General features: G+C 38.0%; 1 non-coding gene and 1 pseudogene across 1 annotated transcript; both read right to left on the bottom strand.

Annotated features, from left to right (window-relative positions):
* Positions 1–17105: 17105 nt before the first annotated feature.
* Positions 17106–17176, bottom strand: Trnas-acu (transfer RNA serine (anticodon ACU)). Its single transcript has one exon. It is a non-coding gene; the product is annotated as a tRNA-Ser (tRNA).
* A 32-nt stretch (positions 17177–17208) lies between these two features.
* Positions 17209–20678, bottom strand: LOC139965080 (dnaJ homolog subfamily C member 22-like; annotated as a pseudogene).
* Between the last annotated feature and the right edge of the window lie 5805 nt (positions 20679–26483).

Here is a 26483-nt window from a genome sequence, read left to right as displayed (position 1 = left end):
CATTCGAACCTTCTGGGTCCAAAAACTGCATACAGGGCAGTTTGCGTGACACTCTCTCAGCGGAGTGGAGGGGGGGGGGGGGGCGACTGGACTTTATTCATGTTTTATCACGAAGGAAAATAAATCAGTGCGCTCCGCGCGCAGTGCTCACATTTTGTTGCCTTGGGCTTTGGGCAAAAAATCGAAAAATCGAGCGTAGGGTTCATGCGGCCCCCTCCTTCATCATAATCATTACATGTGGCCCTCCTCTGCAAAAGGTTGGACAACCCTGATATAAAAGGATCGTCTTTTATGCTATATCTCTGGATAGGTAATTGAAGGCTAACATTGATGATGACGTCACTTCCTCGTTGCATATCTAAAGGTTGAGGTTAATCAACTCTTATATCAATTTTAATCATTCAGCCAAAACATCATGTTCTTATTAATAACATCGTTGGATGACATTGAGCACCATATGTTCTTGACACATTTGTATATGCATTGTTAATATGTCATTTGAGGGCTATAAAATGTCTTATTTTTCCCATCGAGTTTAGCGTTACATCTGATGGAACTGATTTTATAGTCGGTGGGTTAGACTACAAAGTCCAGTCACTTTAACTGATGAACGTCAACTGCTTAAGAGTTGAAGTTGAAAGAAGAAATAGAAAAGGAAACAAAAATTGAATTCGATAAGGAAAATGGTCTAATAACAAGGAGGAGAATGAACCAAAATGTGACGCATGAATTATTCAGACAACCATTAGCGTTTGGATTGTGAACCACGAAGGTTCAACGTTACATAAAAACATAACATCCATCACAAAAGTTCAAGCGTTCGAAGCATTTCCGTTTTTTAGGAATGACTTTGCAGCACACTTTTCTGCACGAGTTTGACCAATTCTATATATAGCTCACTATAATCACGTGCCGGTAATTCACCTTCTACATGACCGACGGAGAAGGGGAGCTGAGGTGTAGATTTATCCGTCACTTTTTGTTTTGCCTTGTCTAAACATGAATAATAATTATCCAGGCTGCTGTAATCATTGAAAATTCGGGTCAACGTAACAAGTATGACTGCATCATTGGTATACCGACATAAAAGCAATGTCCGGTGTCATTTCTACGAGGAAATTGACAGCTAGCTAACCGTCAAATTATCATTTTGTGTTTTGTCGTAGGCCTACCAAAGTCCGTGAAAATGTTGGAATTTTCCTTAAAACTTTCTATAAATGGTCGAAAATTTGAGGAAAACACCGAAATCTTGCAACAGTTTATTTTGACCTTTCGTTGTTCCCTCATACATCTTCCTACTTTATTGAGTACCACCTAATTATATTACTATCCCGAGGTTTCAAGAAAAGTTGCTATTTTGAGATTTAGTCTGTTGAACTTTTAAAACGTTAACATTTCAAGGAATAAATCGAAATATTTGGGAGATATCAGTATTAAAATTTGTGTCATGAGTGTGTCATTTTGTCAGGTCATGAAGACAAAGTGTTGCCGAAGGTGCAAACACGGCTATTCCTTTAGCTATTCTTTTTTTACTTTGCATTTTTCATTCTTTTTTTTTCCATATTCAAGCTGATTTTACGCACTTGACACTGAAAAAATGAAAGCACTTATTAGGTACATGCTCAGAAATTCAACATGTTTGATCCACCATTATTTTGGAAAGCTCAACTTTATAACGGAAAATATGTAGTGCTATAAATAATAAGTCTATAAAAATCAATGCAAATGAGAATCGGTCTGTAATATTTTGATTTGTTCAAGCTATCACCTTTGTCTGTCAAAGAACTTTTAAGTTGCTATTTCCATGCAGGGTGGAATAAAAACGTTCTTACCTTTTCTTTGGGTGGGGGGGGGGGGTGGTTTGTCGTTCATCTCTATCACATAGACACCTGATGATGGTTGGGTGTGCTTCTGATACTTTAACTAAGACTCTTATCAGACGCGTAAGTAAAGATATTATTAGAGAATTATATTGTATACAAGCATTTACAGATGCCTGTAGCAGCAACGAATTAGATATAGGAGGCTGAAATTTGATGGAAAAAGCCAGATGCGAAGGAAAGAGCTTGTGCAGGAGCGGGCATTCCCGCTCTCCCTCCTTGTGCACGCCATTGGCGTTTAGTGCTGTTGCCAGATAATGGTACCGCTTGGAACCACATCGTGACCGGGTATGCGCTACTTTTACCAAACAAATGTAATACAAAAACACAAATGGATCTATCCACTAACAAGTAACGAATTGTCAACGTATTTAATTTATAGTCTTTTATTTTTCTCATTCCAATTAAAGGGGTTTTCTTATATAATCGTCCCTGGTCCTACCGAGGGGACACCATTACACGGTGCTTTTTGAGGGACCTTAAGTTTCCTCGAAGAGATCGAGTTGATTTCCCACATTGTGAAAACAAATTCTGGCAAAGTTGATTTTACAGCAAATGATAATAATGGATTCAAATAAGACTCACAGACGTATCTCAAGTAAGAGGATATTAATGTCCATGTGCTCAATGTCTTTCGTCGTTGTTTAGTCATCAATTGAATGCTTGATACGTGTTACCGGAGGCCGGTTAAAACGCTAAACTTTCACTGTGAATTCTGGACTGCACACATAGCGTAAACATCTCGTCGTATAGATTTTCATACTATGAAAGCAAATGCACCACTTGAATGGCATTAATCTATCTCTATTGTTATAAACTTGTTTCGAAACAGGAAGATGTGGTTCTTCAATGAGTATCGATAAAGTCCATTAGTGTGTTACGTGTTGGACTTACCGGGGACTACTTGGTATTACAGTCCATTGACTGGTAAAACAAATAGAACAAAGAACAAGGAAACATTCTTCCTAGATCAAACTAGTTTTATCCTGAGACGTGTACAACGAGCAGATAGACCGAAGAGTTGAAGACATACCCGAAGATCAAGTGTAGTATCTGTTCCCTTTAGAGGGGAATGGTCATATACACCTCAGGATGGTCACACAGTCACAGTCTCGATGCTAGGGGTACTATGGTTGAGAGCGGATCAGATGTTCGGTAGTTCGTTTTTCGTTCCCATGTTCTTTCCTGGTGAGTTTTCTTTAAAAAAAAATTATCCCCGGTATTCAATCATGGGAGGATGATCGACAGATAAATTTTTCTGTAACTTGATTACTCACTTAAATTATTAAAATAATGACTAAAGCAGAATTTTAGTATTGATGTTATAATAGAAAAACAAAACAAAAAACTTTGAGTACAATACTTTATTTCTGTAGCTTTTCCAGTATTTTTCAAGATATGTATCGTTAAATATACTTTATTTCTGGAATATTCGTTTACTAGGCTAACTTGATGGTGACGTCGGCTCCTCATTGCAGGTCGTATAGTTAATGATAATCCGTTGTTTCTTAAGGTCAACCAGAATATGTTCGTTAAACTTCATACACGCAACAGAGCACCCTTGGATCACATTCAAGACCATTTGTCCTTAACAAATTGGTAATAAATTATAAACATGTCATTTGAGACCATATCATCTTAATTTCTCCCTTTGAGTTTTGTATTGCAACTGAGGAACTAGTCTGATGGGCTGTGTACTAAACTAAAAGGTCCAGTCACTTTAACTAGTGAACCTCAACTGTTTAAAGGGTCATTCCAACAACAAAAAATGTGCTATACAACCCTAGCTAGACCGCGAGCAGTGGTTTTTAATAGTCCACGGCATATCAAAGTTAATTTGGTTCCTGAAGTTATCAAAACACAATAAGAGGTATATTTTTGTTGTGAATCTCAAACAAAGTTCATAAAATCACTACTACTACTATCCGGTATGAGAATTGCTACAACAATGATGCTGCTTATATATTTATATTGCTGCTTATATATATATATATATATATATATTGCTGCTTATATACATATATTGCTGCTTATAATAATTGCTGCTTATAATAAATATAATATTGCTGCTTAAATTAATGCTTATAATGGGACCATATTGACACTGGAATACTTTGGTCTTCTTGCAAAAGTGATATAGATTGAATTATATGTATATTAAAATGTTATCCCATGGTCTTGCTGGCTTGTATGTCTCTGGCATTGCAACGAATATAATGCTTGTTTTGGTGTAGGTTGGGTAAATCTTTGCCAACACATTTATACCCAACAATGAGTTTAATTGCTTGGCTTACCACAAATAACCCATCACGATAAAATTCATTCCACCTTCAGAGTGACAAGAAAAAAAGGCTTTTAGGGAATTCGATGGCGCTAGTTTGAAACAGGGTGTTTTTTATTATGAAATAATTATATGGCTCTTAAAGGCATCCGTAGATTCACTTTTAGGAGAATAGCGCCTCATCAGGCCACGTTTTCAGTGGACGGTGGCTGCAAGCATGCCGGTCGCAGAGATGTCACCACCTCTGGCCAAAGGCAAGGATTCACGCACGCCACCTAGTACGCTTCTGGTCGATTTGACCGACCCTCTGCGCATCCTCCCGGGTTCTTTTGCGACAACAAGGGAGACATGGTACGGGATCCTAGGCCACAAAAAGTACCATACCTACAGCCAAAGGTATTATCGCCAGAGGCCTGTCTTGAACCCTAGCCACGATTTACACGACCGACGAGGAATGAGTCTTTCGTCACCCTCTTTACAGCATCGGCCACCACATCAGCTAGTAAATTATGTGGTTGAATTAATATATCAAGACTTCAGCGTCGACTACTGAAAGAGAAAAAGAAATTCATAACGTGTATAACCAACCATTGATGGAGTCGAACTCAGTTTCATCGGGTTACCAGTCCACTGCTCTACCATCTGAACCATTTGACAAGTTAACTTTTAACAAGCTTAAATTGGTATTATTGGTTGGATACAATCTATTGGTAACAGTGAATGACACTGCCATCAACGAAATCTCTATTCATCCTGTTTTACTCTCATTAGAACAACGGATCTGAATATCTTTATTAACAAGAAGCTCACGCTTCAATGTCTTTGTTTACGTTGCAGCAAGCAGTAAGAATGTCGTTTCCTTTCAAGACGTAAATGTACTATAGGCTTATACCCCGATACTATCGATGACTTCGAAGCAAGCAGTAAAAGAAAAACGGATTCCGTGAAATCTTCTTATTCACAAAAGTTCGCTTACGATTATGCTTGCAAGAGAGTTCTTGCTGTAAGTTGTCTCCTTTACAACTAAATTCTATGCAGACGATTATGTACTGGGATTAAGCCTAACATTTCAACAAACAATTTCAAGACCTTTTTGAATGAGGAAGGGAGATTACTTATTAAGTCAAACACGTTAACTACATGTGACAGTCATCTTATTTAGGAATCTGAATGGCTGGAAATAGCACAGTAATTCTAACTCGAAACATAATTCATAGGGTTTTGAGTTTATGCAAGTAGATTTGGGAAACACGGGGATCGGGAATTCGTCAACTACAAGACTTTGTTTTAGCCCGCAGTGACTTGTTGTATTTATTGATACTCTGAAACTGCGGTATTTGCGTGTATATTTTGTCAACACTCTGACATGTCGACTCTATCAGTAGCTAAAATCTCTATAAAGCATAAGTTATAGGAGACAATAGCTAGTCCCTTTCAAGGTCGTAGCTACTCTCCTTTCACCGCCGCCCCTCCTTCTCATTTCATTTGCCGATACGTTACTGAACCATGACAGTTGTATATTAGATCTCTATAACAAACATATAAACGAACGGAATAAAACTTAAAACTCTCATAGAGTGGTTTGAAAAAATTGAACAAAGAACAAATAAATGATTTGTCTTATTTCCCAGAACTCGCCTCAATTTATTATTTGTCTTTCATCCAGAACTCTGTTTTACTCTGTTTAACAAAAGATGTTGTGTCATTGAAATAGGCGTGACATGACAAAAATCAGGTTTAAGCATGAAAGGTATAAACGTAGTTCGGTAAATTGGGTAACCTTATGTACGTAACCATGGTATCGTCTTGTTTTAGGATCTTTTATTGCCATTGGGTAACACGCAAATGTGTCACGCTCACTTCATACGATTTGACGCAAATACAGCTTATCATCAAGAACATGCAAAATTGAGTGGGACCATCATATTTAATAGACGATGGGCCAACGGAGACATTCCTCCCTCCCCTAACTAACTTTAACTTCCTCACCCGACCCAAATTTATTCATGCAACACATTTAATCTTGAAAAAAAGAACATCATATTACAAAATATTGTAAGTGTTGTAAGTGTCAAAAGAAAGGAAGAACCAATGAGAACATGTGAACTATAGAAACATTCTTTGTTTTCCGTTTCAAGTCATGGATAATTAGAGATTACGTTGATCCCAAGTACTAAACCGCCATGAAATGGAAGAAAAGCTAACAGGGAAAGCATTCTTATAAGAAATCCCTCAGAAAAAATACACTTTATACAATCATAACAGAGCTATATGCTGCTTGATCCTTTCTATGGATTTAAAACTGAAGACATTAGATTGAAGAAAAGGGAATGATACAATCGTGGCACACCTGTTTCAATCTTTCAATAACATGAACTACGATTCTGGCAGAGGTCAGGCATAGTTTCCCTCCTCACTAGTAGGGGATTCTCCCTAGCAGGGGATTCTCCCTGCTTGCCTGCTGGATGTCCCTGCTCCCATTTTGCGTACGAGTGAGAAGATATAATTATGTCAACAAGATCGATGATTGGCTATATGCGAAATATTGTAAAGTCAAGTCAATTTTTTTCATGTTATTTACCATTGATTCAAATTTACCTTCTTTTATGTTTGTTTCCATTTATTTGTGTTTTGTACATTCTGTTGTAGTGGTATGTAGCAAATCAGTAGCCTATCAGTTGACACAGCTGAATTAAAGCATGTGAACTGTAAGATATATGCCGTAAGTATAGAACCCATAATGAGGGGAAGAAAAGAAAAGATGTTGTGTCATTTTATTAGGCGTGACATGTCAAAAGTCAGGTTTAAGCATGAAAGGTATAAACGTAGCTAGGTAAATTGGGTAACCGTACGTAACCATGGTATCGTCCTGTATTAGGAACTGGTATTACTATTGGGTAACTCGCAATGCGTCACGCTCACTTCATACAGTTTGAGGCAAATATATCTTGTCATCAAGAAAATAACGTGAGAACAAGAGAGTAGGGATGCAAAGCGAGGACTGAAGCAGGAGCACGTACAAGGGCAACGCAGCGAAAGACCCCCCCCCCCAAAAAGAAGAAAAAAAGAAAGAAGAAGAAGCGAAACCCTTAGGGATTTTCGCTCCCACCATGTCTGTTTTTAGGGATTGTCACCCCACCATGTTTTTCTGTTAGCTAGGACCCTCAGCTATCACAATCTGCTTGTTTGCCATTTAATTAATGGTTGGTGTGATCACCAAGTTGCCAACACATTCATTAAAACTTGGAATTTAAGAATATGTCATATCTTTGTAATTAAATAACCTAAAAGCATAATTTAGTGTCTCAGTGTATATATTTGAAGCTGTCTTGGTGGAACCAATCACAACCAGGAAAGTCAAAGTCATCCCTAATTAGGGCTGTTGCCATGGCAATAGCCATGATGAAATTTGGACTTTGAGAAAAATATCACATAATATACATATACCAAATAATACAAACTAATGGTCTTTTCTACATTGATCTGACTTGGCCCGGTTGATTGCAGTCAAGATCTGGATCATTTAAGGTCACTGTCATGTCGAAATAGGGCTGTTGCCATGGTAACACCATGATGAACAACTCAAATTATAGGACAAAATGTAAAGTTACTAATGGCTAATCTGCAATGATCTTGATCTAATCTACCAAGCAGTCCTAAATCTATATATATATATATATATATATATATATATATATATATATATATATATATATATATATATATATATATATATATCAGAAGCATCGCTCGGTTTAGATGCGATCATTTAGCCGTTATCTTACTCATTTCTTTTTCTAACCTTGGAGTGTGATAATCTTTTCATCATCCACTCACTCATTCACCAACATTTACTTGAATTAAACTGCTGGCAAACGTCCATGATCTTGTCAATGTTTATCTTTGTTTTGGGCTTTGATGGGAAATGGTTGTCTGGCTGAATATCGCCCTGCGTTTTTAGCGCTCCGGTATCACAATAAAAAGACTGAATCAAGGCATAGCAATGGGTACACGATCAGGAAGACATTTCCGTATTGAGAAAGAACCCAGGGAAGCAGCGGATAAGGAAACAGACAAACTTAAAACAATGAATCACGACATTAGTACAAGGCAACATCGTGAATCAGCTAACGTTGACACAAAATCTGTTAAGTCAAAATCCACTAAAAGTTCAAACATATATGGATCGTCCACGAGTTCAGCAGCAATGAAGGCACGAGCTAAGATTGAGTCGGATCGGGCATTGCTCGCATATGCAAACAAAGAGTCGGAACTGTTGAAACAAAAGGCAGCACTGGACGCTGATATGCTTATTCTTCAAAGTGAAAAGGTAAATGCTGCTTCAGCTGAAGCCGCAATGTATGATGAAGACCAACCATTAGGAAGCCACGACGAATTACGTGGTGCAGATATTTACGAAGTAAATTCCAATCAGCGAATCAGTGATTATATTCAAGACCATTTTAGCAATCAGGCGGCTTTAAGAAATCCAATCATCACTCAGACAAGAGCAAAGTACCGGCAAGAGACTGAAGACCTCGCTAAGTATCTCATTCGGAAAGACTTGGTGAGTTCCAGACTTATTATATTTGACGAGAAACCAGAACATTACAGAGCGTGGAAGGCATCATTTAGATATGTGATTTAGGACCTTAATTTGTTGCCCAGGGAAGAACTTGATCTGTTGATAAAATGGGTAGGTGAAAAGTCGTCACAACATGCCAAAATATTACGTTCTGCTCAAGTTACTAACCCACAAGTGGGATTGGATATGGTATGGCAACGCCTGGATGTTATGGAGCTCCAGAAGTAGTGACGCAAGCATTGTTGAGGAAAGGTTATGATTTCCCAATGATTAAAACCAAAGAAAACACAAAAATCAGAGTGTTAGGTGAGGTTTTGTTAGAACTGGAGTGTGCTATGAGAGACGGAACTCTCCCTGGTCTCAGTTACCTTGACTGGGCCGGTGGGGTGAAGCAAATAGTGGAAGAGCTCCCACCAGGACTTCAAGATAAATGGCGTTCAAAGGGAGCTAGGTACAAGGAAGACTACAATGTGACGTTCCCACCATTATCTGTGTTTTACAGATTTGTTCGACAGGAAGCCAAAGTTCTCAACGATCCTAGTTTTAAGCTAAACAGCTCAGCAGGTAGGTTTGTGTATCCAGAAAGAGTTAAGACACACATCACTGATATGACTGAAAGTTTCAGATGCATGGCGACAAGTGATTATATTGCTAGACATTGCAAAGTATCGGTGAAGTGTTCTGAATGTGGAAGTGTGAGACACAACACCGATCTCCATGTTCATCAACATTTTTTTCGTGTTACACAAGTTACTAAGGGAGATACTGGTGGGGAGCAGAACTCTTCGTCTGTTACCTCTTAATGCACTGAATTTGTGTTTATAATTTGTGTGGACGCTCTTGTTCGAAGGTATGCCAAGTCAAGGTGTATTCACAATGGAAGGAACATGAAGCTATCAGGGTATATGCTGTATTGGACGAGCAGAGTAACAGGTCCCTGGCTAAACCACAACTATTTGATGCACTTGGCATAACATCTACTACTACCCCTTACACACTGAAGACTTTTTCAGGTATTATGGAGACTACTGGGAGGAGAGCTTACAACCTGATGATAAGTTCCATTGATTACAAAGTCAAATTTCACTTGTCATCGCTGATACAGTGTGAGATGATTCCAGATGATAGACAGGAAATCCCAACACCAGATATAGCGAATCATTTTCCCATTTTAAGAACATTGCAAACAAGATACCACCAGTTGACCCGGAAGTGGAGAGTTTTTGTTACTGCTCGGAAGAGATGTCTTGAGGACCCACAGGATGCGGGAACACATCAACGGCCCCCATGATGCTCCGTATGACCAGCGACTACACTTGGAATGGGTTATTGTTGGAGAAGTGTGTTTGGGCACATCCCACCAGCGCAAACACCACGTCTTCAAAACCAGTTTTTACAGTAATGGGCGTACCTCTCTCATGAAACCTTGTTCCAACATGATTCAAGTGAAAGAGAGAATTGACAAGACTAAGAAGAGTGACTTAAACATCACCGGTAACAGGATCTACAGGGAAGGTTCAGTTTGGTACAGCAGTATTTGATAAAACAAATGATTATGAAAAAGAAGCCCTTTCTATAGAAGATAACATTTTTCTGGACATAATGGACAAACATGTCCATCAGGATAAAAATGGAAGTTCGGTGGCACCATTATTTTTCCGTCCCGAGAGAAGGCACCTACCAAATAACCGGGTACAAGCACAGAAGGGCTTTTACTCTACGCAAGTCATTGGAGAAGAATTCCACCAAGAATAATCAGTTTGCGGAGTTTGTTCATAAAATGTTAGACAATGATCATGCCGAACCTGCCACTCCGTTAGAAAATGACAAAGAATGTTGGTATCTCTCCATATTTTGGGTGCATCACTCATAAAAGCCTGACCAGATTCGTGTCGTGTTTGATTCCTCAGCAGAATTTGATATATTACGTTGAACAGTGTGCTACTTAGCGGTCCAGATCTGAACAACTCACTTTTGGGTGTGCTGATGCGTTTCAGGAAGTATCCCATATCCTTTGCAGCCGACATACAGAAGAAGTAGCTTTCTAGTGGAGGAAGATCAAAGAGATTCTCTCAGGTTCCTGTGGCTTAAATAACAACGACAAGACAAAGGAAATCTCTGAATATCGTATGAAGGTACATGTTTTTGAAAATAGTCCCCCCCCCCATCAGTCGCCACTGACTGCTTAAGGAGAGCAGCTCAAAAAGGAAAAAAAAATCCATGGAAGTGATGCTAAACAATATGTTGAAAACAAGTTCTATGTTGACGATGGCCTCTCTTCTTCCCCCACACCTCAAGTAGCCATTGACCTTCTGTAAAGGACAAGAGCAATGCAAGCTGAGTCAAACATTAACCTCTATAAAATAGCTTCAAACAATGGAGAAGTGGTAAAAGCATTTGATGTAGATAACAGAGCCAAAGGCATAAAGGACCTAGATCTATCCTCAGATCCACTCCCGATTCAGCGAAGTTTAGGCATGTTGTGGGACCTGGATACTGATGCATTCACATTCAGTGTTTCTTCAGAAGACAAAGCATTCACAAAGAGATGTGTATGATCCCCTTGGTTTGACAGCTCCGATAACTATAAAATGAAAGGCCCTATTGAGAGAACTTAGTTCTGAGATCAACAACTGTGACGAGCCTCTCAGTTTTGAAAGAGACGTTGAATGGATTAAGTGGATGGAATCCTTGAAGTTGTTAGAAGATGTGCATGTTCCCCGGTGTGTCATTTAATCGTTATTGTCGTTGACTAAAAAGAAGGAATTCTGTATCTTTTCTGATGCTTCTACAGTTGCCATTGGAGTAGTGGCGTACATCAGAGTTGTCAACGAAGAAGGAAATTGTCAAGTCGGATTCTTGTTGGGAAAAGCGAAATTAGCACCAAAACTAGCCCACACAATTCCCCGACTGAGTTATGCGCTGCAGTGTTGGCAATGGAGTTGTATGAGTACATCAGTGATGGAATTGATTTAGAGATAGATACTGTAAGGTTTTTCACAGACAGTAAGATCGTCCTTGGTTACATTAACAACACTACCAGACGTTTCTATGTTTACGTATCAAATCGAGTAAATCGCATCAGACAGTCAACACGTCCAGAACAGTGGTGTTACGTTGCTACTAAACAAAATCCTGCAGACTTGGCCTCTAGATCCATTGCAGCACATGAGCTTCACGATAGTATGTGGTTTACAGGCCCGGGGTTTCTGTCCCGCCAAGAACTGCTTGAGGTGAACAACTATGACCTTGTGCAACCTGTAGCATATTCTGAAATTCGACTTGCCGTCACTACCATGCTCACAAAATCATCAAATGTTGTTTTAGGTGCTCATCGCTTTGAACGTTTTTCAAATTGGAGAGGCTTGACTATTCGGTCCCCTGATTATATACACGGCCAATGAAATTTGTGTTTATCGGTCTTCGAATTGTAGGTACTGTATCGTTATTTAGAGTTATTTGAACTTAAAATGGGTTAATCAGCCGTTTCTATCACAGATTCAAACAAATCTGAATTCAAATTGAATCTGAATGCAGCTAAATAAATTCCAGTTGATTAAAATCGACCGGTTTACAAAAGAACATAATGCGAAAGGGGTGAAAGTTTTTCGCTCTGTGAACAGAATACTGTCAGAAAACGAAGACAACATAAATAGCCTATGCTACTTTCTTTAGTCTCTGCGTTTTTTGTCCATGTGAATCACTCTACTTCTACGAAATTTGCTGGAAATGATCCTAAACGCAATCATAGATAATAGGTTATATTATTTCTACTAATTATTTTTTTGACGGGTGTGGGGGGGGGGGGAGGTGGAGATGAATACATTTGATAACCCTTTTTGTGGAGAATCTCTCCCATGTTAATAATGCTTGACTATTCCGTCCACTGATTATAAACACGGCCAATGAAATGTGTGTTTATCGGTCTTCGAATTGTAGGTACCGTATCGTTATTTGGAGTTATACTTGAACTTAAAATGGGCCAATCAGCCTTTTCTATTACAGATTCAAACAAGCACCGTTCTGATCTCATTATTTGTATTATTTGGGATTTTTTTCTTGTAATATGTTTCGTAGCCTAGGCTACTGAAAGGGAGACTTGAGAACAGAATGAGAAAAGGGATATAAGTATAAAATACTGTCAGAAAATGAAGGAAACATAAATATCCTGTACTACTTTTTTAATTCGTTGCGTTGTTTGTCAATGTGAAATAAATTGTTCTACTTCTACGAAATTTGCCGGTAATTCTCCCAAACGCGATCATAGATAATAGGTTATATTATTCTATTATTCATTTCTTTTGGGAATGGGGGGGGGGGTGAAAACATTTGATATCCCTGTTTGTACAGAACTTCTCATTTGTTAAGAATGCTTGACTATTCGGTCCCCTGATTACATACACGGCTAATGAAATTTGTGTTTATCGGTCTTCGAATTGTAGGTACCTTATCGTCATTTGGAGTTACTTGAACTTAAAATGGGTTATTTACCCGGTCTTATTTTAATTTCAAACATGCACCGATTTAATGCTCTCTAGCTTACTTAAATAAAGGACTGAGATATTCTGACAACGTCTTAAATTGTTCTTTAAGTTTAAGACATATATTGAAAAACAAGCAAACCTGTCGAAAATAATATATAGTAGTTTTATTAGGTTAGCTTTGTTAGTTGTTTTAAAATAGTTTAGGAAAGCAATCCTTCACATAACTCTTTTCTTCACGTATTTCTATTCTAACAATGCTATGCTTCATAAAAAACTATTTCAAAAATACATTGAAATTGACTTAATGTTAGAAAGGTCACCTGTCTTGATTGTCTACATATTCTTATTAATTTATATAATATACCATTATTCATAGACATTAACTCTCTATATCCAAGCATAAGGAAAATCCTTTTCCATGTTAAAAAGTCCTACGGTAACATTCTTTTTAAATGTAGATACATTCTGTAGCTGTTGGAAATATATTGGGAAAATACCCAAACCATTTAACATGGTTACATGCAAATCAAAATAGTTGTTGGAAGGAAAATCACCGTCTTTATATCATGCAAAATTCGTCTGTAACCTGCTCGTCTATGCCCTTATTTAAAGAGGTTATGAAATGAAAAATGTTCATGTCTTGGAATGGTTTATCTACATTACTACAACACCACCCTTGCACAACTTTCCGTAAATACGGCTTCAAACGCCAGAAATTCGCTGTCAAAGTATTCCCTAGAGACCTCTCGAGCTGCCACTCGTAAAAAAAGCAAAGCTGCCCACCGCAGTTCATCTGACGTCATCAAAGGAACCATTTCAGCCAAAGCCGACTCCCCGCTGTTTACCGATACGGCGTTATGCAGTTTACTACATGTAACCACAACACTCTTCTCATCAATTGTCTTCTCCCGAATCTTCCGATTCCGAGGAAATAGGACTTCACCTTTCAGGACATTCGTAAGCTTTGACGAAAATTATTTTCTTGAGGAAGAAGAGAAGGAAATAGTTTTGAGGGTGATGAAGATAATATCGGTGTTTTCCCCTATCAATTGAGCCCCTTGTAGAAGAATTGTAAAACGATCCCGATGGCCGAGACGCGTCGCTGCCGTGCGAAGTCCCCGAGCAGAACGGTTGGACGACCCTGAACCGAAACTGGTCGGTTAAGCATAAACAAAACCACCGTTATTAAGACCTTCATATGATTTAAGTTATCTCGAATGTCGGTGATCCTGCTACTTAACTTCGTAGCGAAGCTTCTAGAATTTTGTGTCTTACAGTGCAAGGAAAATGTGACATTCTGTACAGTGCAACCCTATAGTAGTAGTGGTAACATGGCCCTAGACCTAACTAATAGACGTTGTATAACAGGCTAGCCCGTGTAATTGTATCATCCAACTGTTACGTAAAATCACAACACAACGCCAGTTTTACCAAAAAAGAAAACTTGCAGATCTAGTATCGATTGTTCTGAAACAAATTGCCCTTAAGTTTTGTGCAAAATATTAGGTAACCCAGAAAAAAAAATCGTCATTTGCTGTATCAAGGACGCCTAGGCTATGGTCATAACAAGTAATTTGGCAACAGTATAGGCCTACAGGCACTCATAACGTTGTGTATGTGTAGTGTTTTGAGCGAGTCGTGCTCAAATTCTTCGATTTCTGTCATCTTTTGGAAAAGCTTGCAGTAGAAATCCGTCTTTACTTGTGGTGGAGCAACCTGATACCACATAGGCCTATCGGCTCGGCATATTTAACAGTTACGAGATAAATTTACGTAAAAACAAAACTCCAAACACCAAATCTCAATTACTACGGAGCGCTGCAACAGTGTAATGTTGTGTGTTCTCAGACGTTTAAGAATGTAAACATAGCGTCTCGGAAGTGAGCTGAGTTCCTCGACTGACGTCAAGCCGCATTACCTTAAATACAACAACTTTTCGAAAGTTTTTATTACCCTCGAATTTTTGATCGTTTATTCCTCAAGGATGCAGGGTTCTGCCGCTGCCGGTCGGCGCCGGTCGGGCCCGACCAGCACGCTGAATTACCGACCACCACAATCTGCCTGAGTGACTTTTCCGACCGGCACTTATTTTCGATAGGAACTCCAAAAAACAGCTCCATAGCCGGAGGGTCGAACGTACAGAAACAATCTGTTTGAGACTAGGGGAAATCCAGTTCATAACTGTTCAAATTCAAAATATCCAACACATCACAGTGTCATACTTAGTAAAAATTACCAGAGTTCCGCATTCCAGACCAATGACTGTTTCCGTTTCCAACTCCCGATCGTACTTTTGATAGTTTCATTTATATCTATTTTCATCGCGCGAGACACAGGCATTATCCAGCTAGCTAGTACACATACGGCCGTTAACCTTCGTAGCGGGTGAATTTACATCATATTGCATTAGGCACGACCAGCGCACTCCGCCTCGTAGTGACTATACGTGACGGCTACACGAACTAGTCAGCCACGTGCACGGTGCATTGCTATTGCTTTTTAGTATACTTAATAGGCACCACCGGCTGGTCTGTACTCTGGTGCTCCAGATATTTGTCCTAACTTTTTTCATTAATTATGAAAAATTCCAGACATGAGATCTCATTTCAAAGCTGTCTATATGTGGCTCAGAATACTCGGGAAGGGCCGTTTCCGGCCATCTGGGGGGTTCCCAAAACCCAAAATTTTCTTGGACGCTCCGCGCCAACCGATGGTGGCGCTCCGCTTAGATAGTCCTGCCGGCACTCAATCTACCCTGGGCAGAACCCTGAGGATGCAAACTTCGTTTGACACAAATTGGGTATCATTGCAAAGCTACGAGTATACAAAATACGATGATAAAGATTTTTTTCCATTTCATAACCTCTTTAATTAATGATGTTTGTATATATCCATTCTATTTTAGTAAGTGGCACATTGGTATTTAAAATAACTTTTACTTGTCTCAAAGTCTGATTTGGAAGTTGTTCGAATATTGATGCCTAATTTAGTTGTCATCATCTTCTCTATATAATTAATGATCATGCATGGCTGGTCCTGTTTAAACACAATATGTTAGTCCTGAAGTTTTTATATGGTCCCCATATTGTAGGCAATATACTTTCATACCTGCGTTATGGAAGAGGTGTGTTTTAATTTCAGGACCGAGGGCAGCATTCATTAAAGTTGCATGTCAAAGTCAATGTGTGTTTTTAATTTTACCATGCTGAAAAAAAAAGACACATATTCATACTATAGGCAAAGACAGGATCATCTTCAAACTTTGAGAGAAGAAAGAGGGCAGCATGATGATGGCTATAAGCCAAAGAAAATCCAGGACCGGGTTTTCGGTCCTGTCTTTTCAAAATGTCCTGCCCTTTAAGGTGCAGGTGTTTCCCAGCACCGGTCCTGACATTCTGGGTGAGGTGCATTCACACATACACACACGCATATATATATATATATATATATATATATATATATATATATAGATATATATATATATATATATAAATATATATATATATATATATATATATATATACATATACATATGTATGTATCTATATATACTGGGTTATAGACGGTGATTGTATGTCCAGAGGATCGAAACCGGTAAGGAAGGTCGTAATTTCACTGTAGGCGTTTCACACATGTATCGAACAATACTAGTTCTGTTTTTGCCTTACTCTAGAGATCAAACATGATGCTAACCAACTCGAAAATCATTTTTGATCCCTAAAGCCGGATCTCGAAAGAAATACTTTCAACAGACTTTATGTTAATGAAAAGGAGGTTAACGACAAAGGCAAATATATAATATATATATAAATATATATATATATATAATTGAAAACGTAATGAGAAGGAAAATCCAGAATAATGAAAAAACTTCCAGCCTCCACCGGGATTCGAACCCGGGCCTCCCGCTTAGTATGCGGACACCCTAACCAACTAGGCTATGGGCGGTGATTGTATGTCCAGAGATTCTCTCTCTGACTTTATGGAAACTCTGTTCTGAAAACTGTTCTGAGTTTGATCTAAATATGAGAAGGACACGTTAATTATTTCCATTCTAGTTTAGATATTGTTTAGTTCCAAAGGATGACACACAAGCAACTGATGATCCTCACAAACAGCAGTGCATTTCTTCACAAATTGTCAAAGCATCACATAGTTGTATTAACAAAATCAATAGTTAAGATTGTGTAAATTTTACCAAGCCGAACTCCTGACCGTCAACACAAACTTATACATAACGCAATGTATCGGACGAGCAATGACATAATTATTAGACCCTGACATATTATTAGACAAAACAAATAGATAAAAGCATTATGTTGTTCATTAGTTCCCTTCACATAGTCCTACGGAAAGTAGATAGGATACTAGATTTATTAGATTAGTTGAAGCCACGGATATATTTGATCTGCTACCAAACTTATAAGCATTCATCTCGCCCTGAGGATCAAACGAGTCCATCAGATCCGACCAAAGACGTCGACATCCACTGGCTTTTCCTCGCTGATATAACTGTTGCATGGTCGCCACGAATTCCTTCCAGAAAGGTGAGTCGAAGAAGTGATTGACTGCGTATCTAACCTTGATTGTTTCCCCATCCCCTATGGTAATGTAGGCATTTAAGTATATTGCCGAAAACCAAAGATCAGTTATGCAGGATCCTGTTCATCAAAACGTAAACATGTAACATATTACGTTAAAAAAAAACACAAGTATCAAACATTAATTGAAAGTTAACTTTGAGCACTGGGATATTCTCTTTTCATCTTTGCTTTTCCGGGAAAATGTTTTGGTTCCTCCCGAGACCAGATTTGTCTGGGCATCCAAAAACTTGGATTATGTGCATCCTTATCTATAGTACAGATTATTAATCAATTTACATGTAATACGTGCCCTGCATGGTACATCTATTAAAGTATGCCACAAGCGAAATACCAGTCTTGAATTTAAGTTTTCTTCAGTATGACAAATCAAACAATTAGTGTTTTCACCTAAGTCATTCAACTCTTGACTGGGGCCTGACTTTTGTCATACTGTTCACAAGGGACAGTCCAGAGAAAAATATGCCTCTGCGTATTGCCATAGTATCCCAATATCTTGTTATCGCAAATCAGTATTAGAAATAACGTAATAAAATCAGTTAACAGTAAATGTGCAAATGTTAGTGATTCAGATATTTCCAAGCATAATCCATATTCTTCTGAATCATGTTGCAATCGTTGATAACACAAGACCTGCAATAATACTAAACCAGCAATTATTATTATTATTATTTTCTTTGTTCAATGTAGAAAACACAGTCCAGCTGGGAGCAATGCCATTTTAGTGATAACATCAAATGTACCTGCAATGAAAGAACGAAAAGCCTCCTACCTATACTTTGAATCATCCATGCTTCCGGAGTTTTCCTGAATCTTCTGAAATAAGAAGGCACTAAGAATGACTTGGTATGCTACACCGCTGGGTAAGGTAAGCAATGGTCTAAGCATGTATGATCCACACAGCGCTGGCTTCAGCGCACCCAGTTGTTGAATTCCCTACCGATGTTACCCACAATATGAACACTAGCTATTGCAAAGGGTACTACGAGAGTTCGTACCATCGGAAATTACTGAGCAATTCTTCAGATATGGCTACCATCGTTAAGTAGCCAAAGAAAGTACCAATAACTAACTGAGTGCAAATTCTAGAGCTCGAAAAAGCTGGTTTTGGGATTCTTCATCATCTGTTGGATGAACTTCCTTTTATACTCTGGTGTATATCATTGGCAGAGTCTACATATTTTGGAATTCTCCAGAGGTCTCTGAAAACTCCAACACCAAAGAATCCACCTGTGCACCACCATACACGATAGAAATGGTGCAAACCGAATACACCACTTACAAGCCACAATAAAATATGAAATCCACTTGTTCTTGGCCATGGTGATTTATTTATATATAAATTGACTCCACGCTGGGTCATCTGTGATTCATGGATTTAATGTCAAATATTGGTTTTCAAACATAAATTATGTAGAATCCACATCGTCAATGTGCATTTACTTAATCACAGGTGCAGTAACTGTAACTGAGGAGTGGTAGGAACATAAACAAGGAAAGGAAATGGACCCTAAAAATGCCGCATGTTTGTACCTTAGAAGTTGGCTTATTAACACCTAGGATAGTAAGTGCTATCCTCGTACCAATGGGTCTAGGCTAGCCTTAGTTAGACCTGTACTCCACATAATGCCAGGAGCTGTGTAGGCTTTAGGCTACCACTGGTTTATCCAACTTCGTTAAAGGCGTTGTAGGGACAAATTATTCCCAGGCCGTTCACCAGATTTAAATATTATGTCAAAGTAATTATCCTCTTGCAGTTTTTTCTTCTTAATTATTGCCTTCTGTGAATATGTAACGATGTATCCGTCTTCGTGTAAGCAGCCTAGGAGTAATAATGGTGCTATCTAGACCGTAAGTTGGTGATACGAACACAAGATAAATGAAGATTTAGTAAAGGTCTCGCACCACAGTTAATTGTTCCATTGACTTACACACTAAACTCGTCACTTTCAATACATGCCAAAGCAAAGATAGAAGTTTTCAACTGGTATATCCTAACCACCACATGATGCTGAGATCTTGGACTATCATGGCACAAGAGGGGCAAGTTTAGCATACTGAACCCCTACCCTTCCATCTGCTCGCTTGCAGTAATATCAACATTTAACTAACGATTTTCTAAATGGTTTTTATCACCTTCGAACCTCCCTATTTCCACACCATCTGTACTTTAAATTAAGTTGTTTTATATAAAGGCAGAACAAACGATAACAGTAACAGATAACATGCTTAAACCATGCTTTACCTTAGGTACTTTGACATCTTTTCTCTGATAATGGTTAACCTTTCGAGCGGATGAACACAACTTTAATTGTGGTGCGGTACGTAAAACGAAGACCCTCGTTTTGACAGATTTTCGAAGGAGAATGTGAGGGCGCACTCATATTAATTGTAACAGGCAAAGTAACAGCAGAAAGTCAGGGTCTTGAACAAGACTAGTTTGAGTCCCGCTCCTGACCAAGAAATTCTTTGCCGCTTTTTTCCATATTATTTATGATAATTTCTCAGTCAGTTTTCAGGCGTCTTTTAAATTATACTTTATATACATAAAAACTTTCTCTCGCAATTAAATTTTACAACTTGTAGTTTGTTTACACACTGTGATTTAATGAAGGTGCGGTCATGTAGTTCGTGTATTGTGCTGTGTTGGACATATAGTATAAGACTTCTAATAATAGACTATTCGGAAATTAAATTTGAATTTCATGGAAAATTAAACATATCCCGTACAATAAACTTGAAAGCAAAACTTGGACATGTATAATCATTCCTCTTTGCCTGTGCATGTTTACGTTTGAAACTTGACAACGTCGGGTAAAGAATTTCGAAAGGATGTGTAGACGATGCTTGGAAATTTCCGTCAGGAGTAACTTTACCTCTAAACTGCCCTTATATTTTGATCTATCGTGTGGGTGTACCAGTGTTGTCTATGTATAGATCAACGGATACATTACAATGAGCCGGATCTTGCTAGACCAACATATAACTGTCGCAAAGAACCCCCCCTCCCCCCCAAAAAAAACTCCCCCCCCCCAAAAAAAACATCAAAGATTTAACTTAGTTATAGAACTAAGTAATATCATACTTTCCACGAAAAATAATTTACAGAAACATTCCAGTGGTATTAGAAACTGGTATATGAAAGTAATCACGCAAAGAAAATTTCGATCTTTTTCACTTGAAAACTGAATCAAGCAAACAAAGCCAACACTTTCAAAGGTGTCAGAACAGGCCAGATTTAAGTGCACGTTAGTTTGCGGAAGTACCTTCGGAGACTCCGAGATTCTGCACCCAAAATTCGTTCTGAAATATTGAGGAATGTTAAATTTTGCAATAAGAGCCTTTGGCTAAGGACTGTGATGTCGACTCAAGTATACTGATATCTCTTTAGATCTACTTGGGCCTTCTGACGTATCATATGGTCCAATTATGCCTTCCGAGTCTTCTGATGTATTCTAGTGTCATCTAAGGTCTTCCAACGTCCTCTGATGTCTTGTGATGGTCTTGTGATGTATTGTACTGTCATCTCTAGGGTCCTTATTCACTTAACTAACAAAGTGAGTTGATAACTTTATGCGATGCTTAGCAGGCTTAACTCTTTAATCCTATTGAAAAAGTATCTGCTGTTAACCTCGGGTCGTATAACACTGCTGTACTACAAAAAGAGAAGCCAACTAGAAGGGTTTATTTTTAAAACAGCCCAACGGGCACTATGGTTCCTTGCTTAGTGGAATGTCAAAGTATTGTATGTCATTACGCAAGATTATGTAATGAACTTGACAAAATTATTAAAAGTATTGGGCCCCAAAAAGGGGCCCAAAGAATGTGTCCCTAAATGCATTTGAGTTGGAAATAAAATATGGGTCCACCCAGCAAAAAAAAGGGCCGGGAATTTTGGGGCCCAGATGTTCCCAATGCATTTAGGCCTACATGTACCAGGTATTGGTCAACAACTGAATACCAAGTTTGGCTACAATCTGACTTAAGGTTGCCGAGTTATTGCAATGTAAAGAATTTTACGTTTGGCCCCATAACCTCATTATTATTATTGATAAGATCAGGGCGAAAACAATAGGGCTCACCTATCATAATACATCTACACGGCCAGTATGTAAAATATCCATCACTCCGTTGGTGAGTTGTTGAAGACCAAAACAAGTGATACGGACGTACACGTAAACACACACCCACACACACCCGCAGATGCAACCCCAGCAAAGACCAGAATCAGATGGAATCTGGGTGAGGAAGGAGGGGGAGGGGTGGATTGGTAAGTGCATATCCTTTATGGCCTAAGTAGGGGAACACTGTCCTAAATGGGTTGAAAACGCAACATGGCCAAATAATATTGAACCACAATCATCTCCCTTCCTGGGCGATGGCTTTAGTAACAAAACATACAGCAGCATTTGATATGAAGAGAAAACATTGAGCTATTATACTATAATAGAAGGGCTCCCACCATCATGTCTTAAACACAGTCGTATGCTTGCTGAAATACTTACTCAGTTAGAACTATAGACTAGCTCGTCAAAAAGATATAGTTAACAAAAAGGTCGACAGAAATCCCATGAAACTGTGTGCCAGCCCTACATGCATGCTGTATCTCAAGAAGGAAATGAAAAACAGTTGAAGTCGTGTGTAGTTCAGCTCGTATATTGTCAGCGACTTCCTGAAATCTGAATACGATTCAAATAAAGCAATATATGCTTCCTTGAAAAGATATAATTATAATAAAATATATAAAAAACCATAAACTTTTATGTCAGCTCTAAAGTTATTTTCCAAGAAGATCTTCAAGGAGGAATAAAAAACCGAGTCTTAGATAGGCCGAGCTTTGCGTGAAGCAATATACCAGCAAATATAATATAAAATTACTTAAAAAAAATGGAATAACGAATATTTGATCACAACTTCAATACGTCTTCTTCGTTAGTTAATATTAATGTAAGGTTAATAGATTCGCCCTTTTTCATAGATATTTTAATATATATTGTTATGGTACCATAACGTCCTAGTTGTGTGTATGTGGCGCCTATCAAATGTAACATGTGTCAAATCTGCTTTTGCTTATTCCAAAGCTGTAAATACTGCATATTTTATATAACGTTAAGTTGCTTTTCTATTTATTTCCACTATGATATATATATATATATATATATATATATATATATATATATATAGATATAGATATATATATATATATATATATATATATATATGTATATGTATACATATATGATATATATATATACATACATATATATATAAATATATATATATATATATATATATATATAAATATATAAATATATATATATATATATATATTAAAACTGCTAAATATATGAACTATAGGGCGAAATTGCCTCTTGGTTGAAATATACACTTCGCCTTAACGATTCAGATTTTTTTTTACTGCCTTTAGCTTGATCTTTGCATGTCTCGAGATATTCCCTTCTTTTGAGAGGTCACAAGCTTGCATAATCAAGAGTAGGAGGTCGCACGACCTTTTTCAAGGATGCATAAACGGTGCCAGAAATATGGGATTGTATATTTGCCGATATTGTAGCTTAGATAAGATCCCAAAGGGTGGGGGCAACTTGCAATTTCCAGATCAGAGCATTCTATGTTAAATTTCTAGTCTTTGGACTCTGGAGTTGGACAAAGGACCCAACCTAAGCTAGCATTTATCTTTCATTTGGGCTTTACTGTAGCTAGTTACAATGTTAGATCATCCATGAATAGTATCAAGTTTATTCGTTTGCCTGGCAACTAGCCTAGGCCCATAACTAATTGTTCCTCACCACAGCTGTAGCATGCAGAGTCTAGAACTGCTTATGTGATGTTCATAAGGAAAAGGATGAATATAAGTATGAATTCATAGGAAGGAGGCTTTGATGTGTGATACCTCGCCATCATAATGAATTTCAATTTTCTGTGTTATTGGTGCTTAAACTTTTACAGGCTGAATAACATCATATGGTACTATTTCAGCCTAGTGGCTCTAAAATGGTTGATCAGTTGTCTTCAAGGTTTCATTTATTTTGTCAATAGGCACTAGACACTCAGCAAGAAAGAGGAACGCAGAAGAAACCCCTGAAACAAATGCACAAAAAGCGGTGGCCTGTGGCTCATAAAGTTCTATGAACTAGACAACTTTTCAGTCTGGTACTTCCCTGGCAAAAGTATGCTAAATAATTCTTTACGTTTTGTTAAAGTGATCTGCTGTAGAGGGAAGGATGGCTTGAAATAAATGACAGACACTTGTAACCAGTAAAACACTAAGAGAATTCACTGATGTTTAAACATTTTATTTAGGGTTACTTATTAGGGCTGTGTTATTTTGGTTAATCCAATAACCATTTAACCGTTTGATTATCTGAGCAATTAATGGTTATCCGGCATGGCCATGGCCATTATTTCAAAAGCTGTAAGACGTACGTAACTTGAGACCTTCAGTATAAACACCTGCCAATTGGAAAGACCTATAGGCCTGAGCCTATCCTACACCTGCATCTCATAAGACATGCCCCATGATAAACTTTCATGAAAGAAAAAGAACAATTTGCACAACAAGTTCTTACTTCTCAACAAAATGCCATGTTCATGTTTTGACCTTAGTATTCACTAAGATTCCAATTATTACTTTTAAGATCATTACTAAACAGCAACTTTACAATTATGTTTAACTGTATTATTGCTAAGTATTTTCTCAAGAATCCATGAGCTTCACTTACAGAAAAATCTCAAATATATTACATGTGGAAAGATCAAGTTTTTTAACACACTTAATTCCCATTGACATTGGTCACGGAACAAAAGTTAGCTCTAGACATTTGAACTTGCCCAAGTTCAATGCTCATAGGGAACAACATTTTTTATCAATGACATTCCATAGTAAGAAGAACCCTGACCAATCAGATGTTGTAACATATTTTCCAAAGACCAAACAGATCGAGCAATGTGATTGGTTTAAGTTCAAAATGTGAGAAAATAATTATCCTCACTAAGAAATGATATGGCCTATACTGAAACTTGCGGGGCTGGTTTAGAATTGTCCTTTTTGATTCCTTGCCGAAGGTTCAAGGAATCTATGCGATGGTGATTGTAGGTGTGCGTGTGTGTGTCTGTGTGTATGTGAGGCCCTTGGCTCGTAAACACGATAACTCAACAATGGCAAGTTGGATTAAAGTCATACTTGGTACATAAATGCGCCATAGCGAATAGATGAACCCTGTTGATTTTGATGCTCATCTCATGAATAATGAGGTCACGGGGTCAAACCTGAAAATCTCCAAATGCTAATAACTCCGCAACCGAAAGTCAGAATTTATTCATAATTGGTATTAATGTGCTGGTTGATAGCCGTACATTTTGATATCTATTCAAGATGATGATATGCATATTTATTAGTGGGCGTGGCTTAAGTTGGTTTTCACTAAAGTAGCTTGTAAACACGGTATCTGAACAACGACATGTTGGATTGAAGTCATGCTTGGTAAATAGATGCACCATAGTGAGTAGAAGAGCCCTTTGGATTTGGTGCTCATCTCATAAATATTAATGAGGTCACGGTCAAATGTAAACATTTTCAAAATTGAATCATACTTTGTGTGAAGGTGTTGGTAGATAGCGGGTACATGATAATGTTTATTCAATGTGATATTATGCACATTTATTAGGGGGCAGGGCTTGGGATCATAATCTCAATTGGCAGGAATCACAATCAGCCCACTGGCTTTCTGGTTTCTCTTTGTTTTTTACTTAGGCCGCAGGGATATTTTAGAATTCCCCAATGTTCATGAAAACGTTGGCCATGATGGAAAGACTTTCAAAACAAACGTGATGAACGAAGTCAACAAGCTAGTTTAAGAAGATGGCAAATGAAGAGAAAGCATCAGCAGGAGTAACATTGGATGATGAGCCTTCTACCTTAGTTTTGAGTTACCCTTGAGTCGAGAGCAGATCTAGCTTTTGGAAGGACCACAATTGTAGTAAAGTAAAATGTTCACATTAGGGAGGACATCCCTTAAGTAGGTATTACTACTAGCTACATGATATTTCCATAGTCATGGACTCGTGGAGTGTTGGCGTTTAGAGAAAGGTGTTAAAGAAAGGTGATGTTGGCATAAAGAAATATCACTCCAGGTTGATGCATCATTACAGTACATCACATGCGTTGAAAACTTATGTGTATCCTTTTAAGACAGGTCTTACATATTATTCTCTCAGGGAGCATCTAAACAGGTATATTCTCCTCTAAGTAGCACAGAAATGTTTCATATAATTTCTATTGAGAAATGCAAAGTTTGTCAGTAGTAGCAGTACAGACTATTTGCATCATAACATCACCTTTCTTGAAGGGTAAGGTTTGTCATTACCTTTCAAAAGGGTAACATTAATTATCCCTCAGGGCAAATATATACAGGTAAATAACCTATTAAGGATCACAGTGACAGTATGATGTGGGAATCTCATATCCTTCTGTATTTGCTTCATGAACACAAAGATATGCATCTGAACTATGTTTTAAAGAGATATATTCTGATTTACAGTCCACCGTGAGTGTATGACACAGGGTAAATGATTGACACCTTGACGATTAGTGGAGGCAGATATGTGTACAGTATTACCACCATAGTCCACTTA

This window comes from Apostichopus japonicus, chromosome 23 (assembly GCF_037975245.1).
Source record: "Apostichopus japonicus isolate 1M-3 chromosome 23, ASM3797524v1, whole genome shotgun sequence".
NCBI lineage: Eukaryota > Metazoa > Echinodermata > Holothuroidea > Aspidochirotida > Stichopodidae > Apostichopus > Apostichopus japonicus.
The sequence above is the reverse complement of the archived record's forward strand: the minus strand, read 5'-3'. Positions and strand labels throughout refer to the sequence as shown.